We start from the raw sequence: 13,773 nt of genomic DNA on the forward strand, positions 1-13,773 counted from the left end.
AACCGTGCCGTGCCATGTGGTCAGTGTAAACATTAAAAAGTGACATGGAATCAGATTTCTTTACTTTCTGATTGTGTGTGTGTGTGTGTGTGTGTGTGTGTGTGTGTGTGTGTGTGTGTGTGTGTGTGTGTGTGTGTGTGTGTGTGTGTGTGTGTGTAATCAGGGTGACAGGAAGTGACTCACACCCTCGATTATTCCTCAGTGGGTGTTTTTGGTTTTCCTGACTGTGTCGTGACCTCACCACTGCAAAAACCCCTGTATCTCTATTCCACTGCGTTATCAAAAATACCGTCGCAGAAAATGATCATTTTATGACGCACAGATTTTATCACAAGTCCATTTTCCAGGCCAAATCAAACAGTGACTCCCTGTGGCTCAGATAAGCGAGTCAATCATATTTTTATTTTCAGTCTGTCACTACTGTACGTGAGTGATTCCCACAAAAATACAAAATATCAGTGGGAGTCTGTTAACTATTACAGAAATTCTTTTGAAAAAAAGAAGTGTTTTTTTGCCGTGAATAGATGATTTCCTTTTGGATGAATGTCGTCCACAGAGCAGTCGTGATCGGCAACATCTGTGGAAACGAGGCCTGTAAAAAGTCACAAGCCAGAACTATTAACAGCTTCAGAGGTGCCAATGTATTCCCTTCTGAAAGCACTCAAATGTGTTATGGTGTGGTGGTTTAGTACCACTGCTGCCATGTGTGTGTGTGGGGGGGGTTTTTCCCTGCAAATTTGGAAAGAATTGGCAAAGGCTGCATGTGAAGCAGCCTGAAACATTAGCCCGTGAATAAATCTGGAAATAAAAGGCATCGTTTGGTTTAAAGTCTACAAATGAGCTTGTGAATAAAATGAAGTTGTTAACGCAGTTCAGCAGCCTGAGGTCCGTGACTGACACTGTTTATATGGAAACCAATTATCTGACTGTTATGAGACGTTATTGTGATGATGATGTTAGAGACGCACATCTGCAAAAACATAGGCCGACATTTTCCACCTTGTTTTCAAGGAATCAAGACGTTATCACTTGTCAAACGTGAGGCTTTAACCCTTTATCGCAGACAACACGTTACCGTAATTACGCAACGGTTTGTGCTATCAGAAAAATTCCAACAGTTTCTGAAAGCTAAGAAGTAAAACTTAGGTTTAAGAAGTTAAAATTAGGTTTATCACGTAAGATTATTATTTTAACATGCAGTAAATTGTAAATAACTGCCAGATATTGAAAGTTATTCTGGAAAAGCGGGCATAATTGCTTACTCACAGGACACTTTTTTTATAGTTAAAATAAGAAAGAGAGGCCAGACGGAATCCTGTCTCTGGATTTATTGAAGTGACACAAACTTACCACACGAGGCAGCAGTGGGCCAGCATCTCAGTCGTATCCATGACCTAAAATCACTGATTTTCTCTCTGGACTTTGGTGTGGGAGATTGAGCGCTTTACGTTTAAGTTAGATACTGCAGATTTAAGCATGCATACATTATATTAGGTCTTTTGTTAAGAGCCTAAATCACTCGCACACACACTTTTTAATCCAGTGGTTCTCAAACACTGGGGCGGGACCCACAGATGGGTCGTAGGGGACAAACAAATTTGCTGAATTTTCCCAACATTTTTAGTTCAGATTTATGTGTATTATGTGTTTTAAATGGATATTTAATGACATTTACCTTTTCAAAATGGCGTCAGGTTTTACAGATATGGTTGTATAGTGTTAGTTTGTTAAAAAGTCCCCATATAGAGGGTTTGGACAATTAGACGATTGTCTTCATTGGATGAATGTAGGTGAGTTATATATATATGTATATATATTTATGTATGTATATATATGTATATATACATATGTACGTGTTTATATATATATATTTATACGTATATATATATATACACTTATGTATATGTACATATTTACATATGTATGTATATATTTATTTTTTATATATATATATATATATAAGGAAATTTTTACTATATACATTTCCTTTATATTGCATTTTTTCTTTCTTTATCTGTACATTTCACAAACAGATGAATGTTTCCTTTTTGCTGAAGATACTTTGGTTAACTTTACTCTTGACTGCGAAACTTAAACTTAAAATTGTGTTTTCATGTGTTTACAATAATAATCCATCATTATAATTATTATGATTATGACAGTCAACTCCCACGTTATGATGGCCATCCGAGACATGGGGGAAATCTAATGAAATCTGGGACATCAGTAATAATGTAGAGGACACAATGAGAAGAAGGAGGAGGGAGCAGCAAATATACAATTCATGTAAGAAAGAAGAAGAAGTCATTAAATCATCTGAAGTGTTTCTATTTAAATATATTTGCTTCAGACGTCTTTTACATACAGTCTAAACTGGGGCATGTGATTCATCTGATGTGCATCGTGACAGTCTGACATTTAAAAAAACGCCCCAAGGAAGACATTGTAAACAAAAGCCAAAAATTAATAAGTGAAAACTTTGCTTAAAGCAATGTAAAAGCTGAGCAAATGCCAAATGCATAACAGGAGTGTTATTAAACATTCTGAAAAGACATCCAACATTTTACTAAAACCTGCTAAGATTTAGAGCCGCGTGAGTCCAGATCCAAAGGAAACGCTGTGAACAGGGAATATGTTTGTGGATTATCTCACAATCATCCAGAGTAACTTCATTTATGAAAGAAAGAGTGAGATATCTTGTCTCAATTTATATCTCAAATACTATAAATAATGATGATGTCCAGGTGCCATGATGACAATAATAATATTATCTGTAAACATGGCCTTTACCACTTTACACAGGATACCAGTGGTCCCACATTTAAGAGTGAGAAATAAGAGCAAACACAGCGTGTGCATAGAAAAGCTATAGTAATGTTGCACATTGACATTTTAAAGTCCTCATTTGGAGTGAATTATATTAATAAAGTGATTCATAATTGACATTTAGAATTCTTTATTAGTGCTTAAAGGCCTCGATCTGCAGGGAAATGAGACAATGTGTTAATATACGGATAAATAATGCATTTACATACACGTAGACTGACAGACACATGGGTGGGTGAACATAGTATTGCCGCAAAAAGATGTGTATTTTATATATATATATATATATATGTATATACATATATATATCCATCCATCCATCCATCCATTATCTACCGCTTCATCCTCTGGGATCCTCACGGGGGTGCTGTGTCTATCTCAGCTGACATAGGGTGATATATATGTATATATAAATATATATATATATATATGTATACATATATATATATACATATATATATATATATGTATACATATATATATATATATATATATACAGTATGTGTATATAAACATATGTATGTATATACACAAATACATATATATGCGTACATATATACATATGTGTATATATGTACGCATATACAAGTATATATTCATTATTCTAATTTTTTATGTAAAACCATTTAAAATGATAACTGTGATATTTGTGCAGATCTGTGAGAAACAAAGCTGTTCTCTTCAGTCGTGTACAATCAGATGTGTATAGAATCATCTGAATAATTCATCTAAATAAAAGATCTAATAATCTAAATAAATCATTCATCTAAAAAAAAAAAAAAAAGATATTTTCACACACATTTTTGGCTTTACTGCGATTTTTCACTGTGTTTTACTGCAATTGTCAATACGGTTAAGATTGAAGTGTTCAGCCCTCGTAGGTCGTTATAGGTGCGTGTTTACATTTTTTATACAACAAATGGCACCAATATATAATCCTAATCTTGTATACCTGTGTCAGAACACAGTGTGTGTGTGTGTGTGTGTGTGTGTGTGTGTGTGTGTGTGTGTGTGTGTGTGATATCATTTGAAGAACATACTCCATAGTTAGATTAAAATATAAGGAATAAATAAATGGCTGGTGTGACATAGCAAGAAGAAGAAGAAGTAATAAATAAAGTAAAACGAGATCAAATAAAAGAAAACCAGGCAGAACAAACAAGGTCATTAAACTAATGTTCAATTATTCAAGTGAGTTTAGTTGCATCACAGTTGGGTGAGGTTTGACTAAGACCATCAACATATGTGTATATAAATATAGCATTTTTAATTAACACCTATTTATATTCACACTTGTGGCATAGCTGTGTTATTTACAACACACACACACACACACACACAGTTGTCCAGGGGGGTGACGTCATTATAAAAGCCAGATGAAGCTAATAGCCACAGAGAGGCAGTGCAGCTCACACTTTATTCCCTGAGAGGAGCGAGCACGGCGTCTCTGTGATGTGTGTTTGTGCCAGAACATGCTGTTTGTTTAGTCAGGGAGGCAATTACAGCCAATTTCAACAGGTTTAATGAGATTGATTTGAATAATTGTTTTTGAAAGGCATTGTAGATCCCATCATCGCACTCAATCCCGGATTAGGGGGTTCCTTTTTATTTGATTTGCATCCTTTTAACGCCACGTTTTTTTTTTATTGAGCAAAGCTCAGGAAGTAACGTGTGAAAACCTGAGTGAAATCAGTTTCATTATTAAAACTGTAGCACGGTGTGTGTGTGTGTGTGTGTGTGTGTGTGTGGATCCAGGTCAGTTTGCACCATCACAAAGTGAAGGTCAACAACACACTCAGCTCTTAAAAGGGCCAGCGCTCCTTTTAACAGTGACATGTATACAGCGGTGAGCGGCCATCGCCGCACCAACGTGTAAATCTAGCCAAGGCCGACACAACGAGAGGTGAAGGAGAGGCCGCACACAGTGAAAGGGATGAACACGAGGGGGAGGAGCTTCAGAGGAAAGGCCCACAAAAAGGACACATGACCCAGACAAATGAGGAAGTGCAAGGTCTGATGAGGAGGAGGAGGAGGCTACACGATCCTACACACACACACACACACACACACACACACACAGAAAGAGACACTTCTACACATGTACAAATAGAATTCATCCGGAGTCTGTTTGACCCATAACATGAAGATGACGTCACGTGATAAGCTTTAATACACAGTAAATAAAAGAATAACTATAGTTTGATGCACTTATGACATTTAAAGGTGCCATATGTAAGAATGTGGCCAAAAACAGTTACTACTTTCAAATTCAAAATACCGAGGTCTTTTAGGTTTCGTTTTTTTGACGTAACTGGCAACCCGTGGTTGCTCGGCAGATGAGACTCTACTGACTGCAGTGATTGGTAGACGGCGGTAGGTGGCGCCACATGCTGAAACATGATTTCAAAACATAAACATGATTTGCAGTCTGAAAAATTATTTTTTAATGCAAATATTTTGTCTGTACTGTTGTTGTTGGTGAGTTCAGTTTGTTATATGAACATTATTCCTGAGTCTCTGTGACATATTAGGAGGATTTTATGGCAAGTTGCTTTAGATTTATTACATAATGCACCTTTAAGGTGTACACATGTTTGTAAGAAATCAGATTATTGACAGAAACAGGTTTTTTAAAAAGCACTTGAATAACCAGATAACTACAAAAAACAGATAATAATCAGTTTTTTTTAGTGTGCATGTAAACGCACTCAATGTTGGGAATTACTTTATTATATTATATTTCTCATGGTCCTAAAGAAGTCATGAACCCACACATTAGTGAGGAGAACCCTAAGCTAACCCTAAAACCAGGTCCTAACCCCCCAAAAACACCAGTAAATGCTGCTGTCTTTGTTTTTTGGTCCACACACACACACAGGTTTGTACACCTATTCTTGTTAGGACACTGCATGTGCTCATATGGACAGATTAAACACAACCTTTAATACCTCGCCCCTAAAAGAAATGAACCACAACCCGAGAACCTAAGGAACATGGTTTTAGGTCTCAATGAGGACTGTACTGGTCCTGAGAAATCAGTGTTTATAGTACAAAAAGAGGTCATTTACACACACACACACACACACACACACACACACACACACACACACCCTTCCTGATTCTCCACACTGCAACATGAAGAGACGGTGAGCTCTCCTCCCCCCGTCTCCACTGATAGGACGATAATGGAGCATTCCTTGGAGTTGTTTCTCATTCATGCTCGCTGCTGTGACAGAGGAGGAACATTTCCCTTGTTTTTCTCCCTCCTCCTCTTCTTCTTCTTCTTCTTCTTCTTCTTCTTCCTCCCACTGAGGCCAGAGAAGTCGCTCAGCTAAGATCACTGCCGTGTAACCTGAGAGTGTCTCTCTCTCTCTCTCACTCAGATCCTCTCATTCCTCATCTGCTCTGGATATGACATGATACTTACCTGTTTCTCTGTGTGTGTGTGTGTGTGTGTGTGTGTGTGTGTGTGTGTGTGTGTGTGTGTGTGTGTGTGTGTGTGTGTGTGTGTTGTTCACTCTGCAGCTGCACTACATGACATCAGACTTTTCCACAAATTATCGCAGATGGGTGGTGGTGGATTTTCTTCTTCTTCACCCAGAAAACTCTCACAGGAAGTAATCATGATCACAGAGGTGTTGAGGTTCATAAAATGGACTTTAAGTTGAGACACAGGAGAGAAAAAAATACCCCAGAGAAGAAGAATGTCTGGATTTGTCCAGCGCTGTGTAATCACAAAGGAATGTCCTGAGACATTTCTGCTTTTCCTCTACAAGACCCCTCTTTTCCCACGGCTTGTCCAGGTCTTGAGAATCTGTTTCCTCCCTTCCTCCCTCTCTCTCTGTGTGTGTGTGTGTGTTTGTGGACACACATGAATACCACAAAGGCTGGTTTATAGCAGAAGGACAACACAAGCTCAGTGTCTTCAGCAGCACAAAGAGCAAAGGCCCTTCAGAGTAACCTCTACCTCTCGTCCCTTATTTCTAGTTTGCAGTGAAGCGAACGCGGCGTTCACAAACACAAACACAAACACAGCTCAGCGTAGATTAAGCTGTGAGCCTTAAAGAGACTCGCGTTAAAAGAAACCGAGGAAAACAACAAATCACAAACTGAATGAGGCCGCAGGTTTGTCGTCGTAGAACAGTGCAGCATGACGACCAACACATTTGGACTCTTTCAAAAGTCTTTGATAGCTTTGTGTGAACTTTCAGGACCAGTAGACCTCGTGAGGACCTCAGTGTAGGGATAAGATGTGAACTGTGGTCAGGTCAAGGTCAGACATGAACTGTTTAAATATCTATAGTAGGCTGCTTAAAGGTGAAGTAAGTAGTTTATAGTGTCATCTAGAAGAGAGGCTGAAATTTACAAACAAAGAACTGCTCCTCTGCTCACCCCCTCCCTTCCCTGAGCGCTACGGTGTCCTCAGCTGGTCAAATGTCGTCCTCGTCGTCTTTCTCCGTGTCAGCAGATTAAGTTCGTGAGGCGAGGGAGAGGGCGAGCTACCGCGGCCGTAGCAGACGAAGCGGAGAGAGTGGAGGCGGGACTTCTGCTACAAGTAAAGAGACGATTGATTTGTTCTCTCGCGTTTGTCCTTACAGGCTCCGGGAGAAACATGGCGTCTCGCTGCTAACAGTGGCTATGCAACCGCGGCCCGCGACCATGTTATTTTACATGACTTTTTGAAACACTACGAAAATGAAACAAAAAATAGACTAGACAATGCAGGAGCACATAATATGTATAAAAAAGTGGATTTTGGGTCATATAAACCCATAAATACTACACAGTGTCCCTTTAAGGTCAGCGGTAAGACGTGAACTGTGGTTCATTTCTTTTAGGTTATGTTTAAAATGTAAAAGGTCCAGTCTGAAAATGGAGTTGAAATGCTGTTCATTTTGCTGAAATTGAAGATAAAATAATTGAAATAGAATCATTTAACAGTGTTATATCATTGGGAGGCTGCCATTTTGAACCAGCATGTTTCTACGGTAGCCCACAGTGGACAAATCAAACGTCTTTTTTGAGCTGTGATTGTGAAGAACATCAAGGTAGTGCACGTTGTTTTTTTATGTACTGTGTATTATTTTAGGTATTTTATTTTGACAGGGTTGTAAACGGAAAAAGGGAAGTAATTGACGGCAACAAAAGGCCTAATCCCATATTGCATGTTTTTGCTTGGACCCTCATGTGGAGGATAAAGCAGTAGAAGATGAATGGATGTTCCATCTTCTTCTTGCTGTTTATGTCCCGTGTCTGTGATTTGACTTAGTTTGCACTAAATTGCTGCATAAATTCCTGCAGACCTCGTCTGCATCACTCGTCCTCATGGAGAACCAAACCATGATCACACTGGAGCAGAACTTATTTTCTGAGGCTTCTGGTTGAAGTTGGGATTGTTATTCATTGTGGTTGAGGTTGAGGTGAGGGTGAGGCATTAACTGGTGAGGCTTTGTTTCAACTGTCCAAACGAATGGACATCAATGCGGCGTCTGAAGGAGTGTGTGGACATGTCTTTGTGAGGGCCACGCAACCTAAAAACACATCTTTGTGAGGACATTTTGACCTTGTGGGGACATTGTTTTTTGTCTTTAATGCGTATTTCAGGGTTAAGACCTGGTTTTAGGGTTAGGGGAATTGCATTTTGCCTATGATGTGTTGTCACTAAGATATGAAAACAAGTATTTGTTATCTCTTTTTCTGTCAGGACCACTAGTCCTCATGGAGACCGAGACCTGGTCCTAATTCCTCAGAACCTCATTCCTGAGGAATTGGTTAAGTTTAGGGTGAATATTTGAATTGTGGGTTGCTTAAGGTTAGAGTTAGGCATTCGTTTGATTTAATTGTTTGAGTTTTTTTTTATCATATGTTTATTACAGCAGGGTATCCGCGGGGTCTTAAAAAGTCTTAAATCCAATAATTTGAATTTAAGGCCCTAAAATGTCTTAAATTCTCCTAAAAGCCAGTACGGATTTGAAATGGGTCTTAAATTGTATTCATTATGGTCTTAAAAAAGTGTTAAAAAGTCTTAAATTTGACCAGTCAATTAAACTCTTTGTGATTGTGATTCTTATCATGAGTTCTATTGATGTTTAATGTTGGGGATAAGGCTGTGGGCAGGCTGTCCAAATGAATGGAAGTCAATGCAGGTCCTAAAATGGACAGAAATACAAGAATGTGTGTGTGTGTGTGTGTGTGTTCTATGTATGTGTATCTTTGTGAGGACCACAATTGATGACATTTCGGGAAAGTGATGACATTAAAGGTTCTTTGTGGGGTTAAGACCTGGTTTTAGGGTTAGTATTAGGTTCAGGGTTAGCCCTTCAGTTCAGCGATGTGAGGGTTAGGGGCCAGGGAATGCATGTGTGTGTGTGTGTGTGTGTGTATGTGTGTGTGTGTGTGTGTGTGTGTGTGTCAGTTGCTCCGTGACAGTTGTGAAATAGCTGGAGCACATGTGTTAACACTTTACGTCGCATGTTTGAGGGGCACCGTCTGAAATGCCTGTGAACTATCTGTGGGTTACCCCTCTTCTTCTTCTTCTTCCATCTGTTTCTAAATCCAAATCCGTGTAAATGTACTTAGATTGAAATGTTTTGCAGACAACAAAAAAATAAGAATAGAGAAGGAGGCCCGCTTTCAAACATGTGTCTCTTTAGAAGAAGCAGTGTTTTCACCCACACAACAATAACAACAACAACAACAACGACGACGACCGCTGAGGCTCAAAAGCTTCTCCAAGAATCCACAGAAACATTTGTTGCGCTTAATGTTCCCCAGACACAATGTGACATCTGCCTCCCTGCGTGTGCGCCTGCTGCTCTTTGTTCACTCTGAGCGGAGAGAGCTCATTGAAGGCGGCCATGATGTCACCATTGTGATCATTATTGTGCAGTGCGGTGCCCTATTTTTGACCAGGCGTCACTGAGGGCAGGCCTGCACGCTGCCACCAGGAAGAGTGGCCTGCCGGTATTCATTAACACAGCAGCGGATTTCATTAGTGATGAAAGTGTGTGTAGAGCACGCTCCCCCACAGACCAGGCTCATCTCCACATATCATTAAGACGGTCTGCAGACTGTTATCTTAATGTAGGTCTGTGTGTGAGCAGCTTCAGTCAGACACTCATCACTGAGGTTTGAGGGAGTCTTTACCAAATGTTTTGGATTTTAGACCAATATATCATATTATTCTGATTTATGATCAAATGTGATGTGTGATGACATGACCTGATGTGGCACAGAATGTTACAATATGATATCAAATACTCTATGATATGATCCCATATATCATACAAGACGTTATCATGTGATACAACTCAATACCATACAACATATAGATTAAACTTTATAAACCAAAGATAAAATATGATATCAAATATTAATCAAATGTAATGGCATATATATATATATATGTATGTATGTATGTATGTATATATATATATATATATATATGTATGTATGTATGTATATATGTGTGTATATGTATATATATATAAATATACATATGTATGTATGTATATATGTGTATATAGGTATATATGTATATATAGAGAGATACGTGTATATAGGTATATATATAGATATATATATATAGATATATATATATAAATGTATATCTATATATATACACGTATATATATATATACACATATAAATATATGTGTGTATATATATGTATGTATACATATATAGACACGTATATATATGTATATCATTCAATCATCACCATTGACTGCCTTATGTATGTTGCATTCTAATATATATGTATATACGTGTATATATATGTATACATATATATATACATATACATATCTACATATATGTATACATGTATCATTCAATCATCACCATTGACTGCTTTTATGTATGTTGAATTCTAATATATATATATATATATATATACATATATTTAACATACATATATACATGTATAAATATACATACATATATATCTATATATATATTAGAATGCAACATACATAAAGCAGTCAATGGTGATGATAGGTAAATATGAGGGAATCAAATATCAGAATGTAACTGAGCTAATAGGAGTGATGCTTTTGAGTGTATGGCTTTGTCTGGTTTATTCAGTGTGTATATATCATATTATATATATATATTATATAATATAGTATATTCTTAGTCCAGGTCCTTACACGTTCACATTTTCACATTCCTGCAGAAAAGAAAGAAAGAAAGAAAGAAAGAAAGAAAGAAGAAAAGATCAATTTTTCCATTCAAAGAAAAATAATAAATCCTCTCACAAATGTTAACACACTGATGTAAATGTGACTCAGTGCTTGACTAAAAACTGAATAGATGTGTTTGTGTGTGTGTGTGTGTGTGTGTGTGTGTGTGTGTGTGTGTTCAGTGCACATTAAAGGTCATTCTATAGCACAAAAATCACACTATATGAGTTCATTACAGGGAAGAACAAACATGCATTTCACTGATGATAATGTGATTGATGCCGTCATATTTATGAAGCTTCACCTGTCATGGAGAAATATTCAAACTTGCAGGTGTGACAGCTGAGTGACAGACACTAATAATTCACATTTCTGTCTCTCTGAGCACATGCATAATAAATAAAATGGAAGTTTTACTGTCGAACAGAGCAAAAAATAAATACATGAATGAACTTAAATGTTCTTGGTCTGAGGATTAAATACAAATGAAGATGAATTTACAGGTGGTTTCAAACAAATCTATTAAAAATAGTCAAACATTAATCTATTACAATTCATTCTTCAATAACATTAATATTTCAACATTCACACAGTGTCTGATTTTTTCATATAGAATTATTTTTCTCCTGCTGTCTCCAAAGTTTTTTTTGATCATATTTTATTCATTAAAAAAGATTAAAAAAGAGCAGCGATGCTGACCAATCATTATATGGAAATGCGCTGTGTCTCCTGTGGAACAGCTCTCAGGTATACGCAGTTCAAACACACGTCCTGGATGAAAATGAAAAGCTTGTTCGATAAATGGATTTTTTTTTTCTTTCTTTTTTTTTTATGTCCTTGACACGCTCTGTCTGAAAATGACTCATATGGAATGTATGGACTTTATTTCCCTGCATTTAAATGAGACATTAAAGACTATAATTATACAAGGGGTAACATTTTTACATCAATATTACTTTGTTTGTTTGTGCTTCTCTGAGTGGAAGAGGAGGAGAAATCAAAGCTCAGTTCACATCACACACACAAATGTTCTGTAGATGCTCTCGTAATGACACACACCACACACACACACACACACACACACACACACACACACACACACACACACACATTCTTGTACGTGCTGCTTACTGAGGACCAGTATTTCCACTTTATAAATCAACACACTTACAAATATCTGCTTCAGGAATGACATCTATAAAGAACTACTCGGTGCATTACCATAAAATGTCTGCGGGTGGAACCAAGTTTTTGACCTCTGTTAAAAAAAACAAAAAAAAACAGTATAGCATGTTTCACAATTTAAGGAAGTGATTTCAATGTAAACAAAGTTAGGACCGGCCAAAATGTCCTCACTTCGTAAAAATGACCTCACTTTGTTGGTTAAAAACCCTCACTGGTCCTCAGTATGCCACAAGTACAAAAACACAAACACACACACATTCTTGTACTTGCTGCATACTGAGGACCGGGTAAAAGTGCTGACAAAGTGAGGACCAGCATTTCCACTTTATAAATCAACACAATTACAAATATCTACTTCATGAATGACATCTATAAATAACTAATGGGTGCAGTACCATAAAATGTCTGCAGGTGGAGCCCCAGAGCAAAAAGTGTGTGAAACACCAGGACTGGAAAACAGGTTTTTGTACCAAATTGAGGACCTCTGTTAAAAACAGAATAGCATGTTTACATCTTAAGGAGGTGATTTCAATGAAAACAAAGTGAGGACCTGGCCAAAACGTCCCCACTTCGTAAAAAGGACCTCACTTTGTCGGTTAAAAACCCTCACTGGTCCTCAGTATGCCGCAAGTACAAGAACACAGTCTTGTTGTATGTGATAGTCATTTTTTAGGGATACCACTGTGTTTGTGCTTTTTCAAAGACATAAATACACAAATGTGTGACAAATATTTTTAAAGAATCCCATAAAGAAGACATAAACATGACTCAGCTAAAATGCCACTGCTGATTTTATTTATTTACATCCTTACAGTCCGTGCAAAAATATAGAAATAGGCAAAAATGTTGTAACTGCTGTATCATGATGTAATATTGTGAAATTATATTTTTAAAGCCCCCACCCCTTCTGAACGGTTGTTTTGGCACGATGCCGTACATGATACCATATGATACAATACCATATATGATAGATAGATACCGATATCAGTCATTTTAAACTATGAATACATTTGTACGAGCCATTTCAATCTTTTACAAAAACATAATTCAGCCATAAAGAAGAAATAAACAATCCAAACATGACTCAGATAAAATGCTGTTGTTGATTTTTACAGTCAGTGAATAGTGAAGCAAACGAGATATATAGGATTTCTTCTCATCTCTATCACTTTTTAAATGAGAGCGATACACTACACTTCCAAAAGGGTTCTTCTACAAGGGTTCTACCTGGAACCACTTGCTTCTGAAAAACCCTTTCCCGACGAAACGGTTTTTCAAGGGTTCTTGGTAACACTAATGGTTCCAGTAAGAACCATTTTGATCCAGAGAACCCTTTAAAATCCCTTTCCTGAATAAATTGTTTTAAAAGGGTTCTTGGTGGAACCCTCAAAAAGGGTTCTCCTATGAGGACAAGCTGAATAACTTTATATGGTTCTACTTAGCACTTGTATTTCTAAGAGTGTGTATAATGAGCCATTAAAGGCCCAATTCTGGTAATTTTTTGTCCGTTTGACGTCCCAGACGTTTTCTTTCTCGCGACCCAACATTATGCAATACTTCCTCTAGAGGGCAGTGTTGA

Source organism: Microchirus variegatus (genome assembly GCF_963457635.1).
Source record: "Microchirus variegatus genome assembly, chromosome: 6".
Lineage (NCBI taxonomy): Eukaryota > Metazoa > Chordata > Actinopteri > Pleuronectiformes > Soleidae > Microchirus > Microchirus variegatus.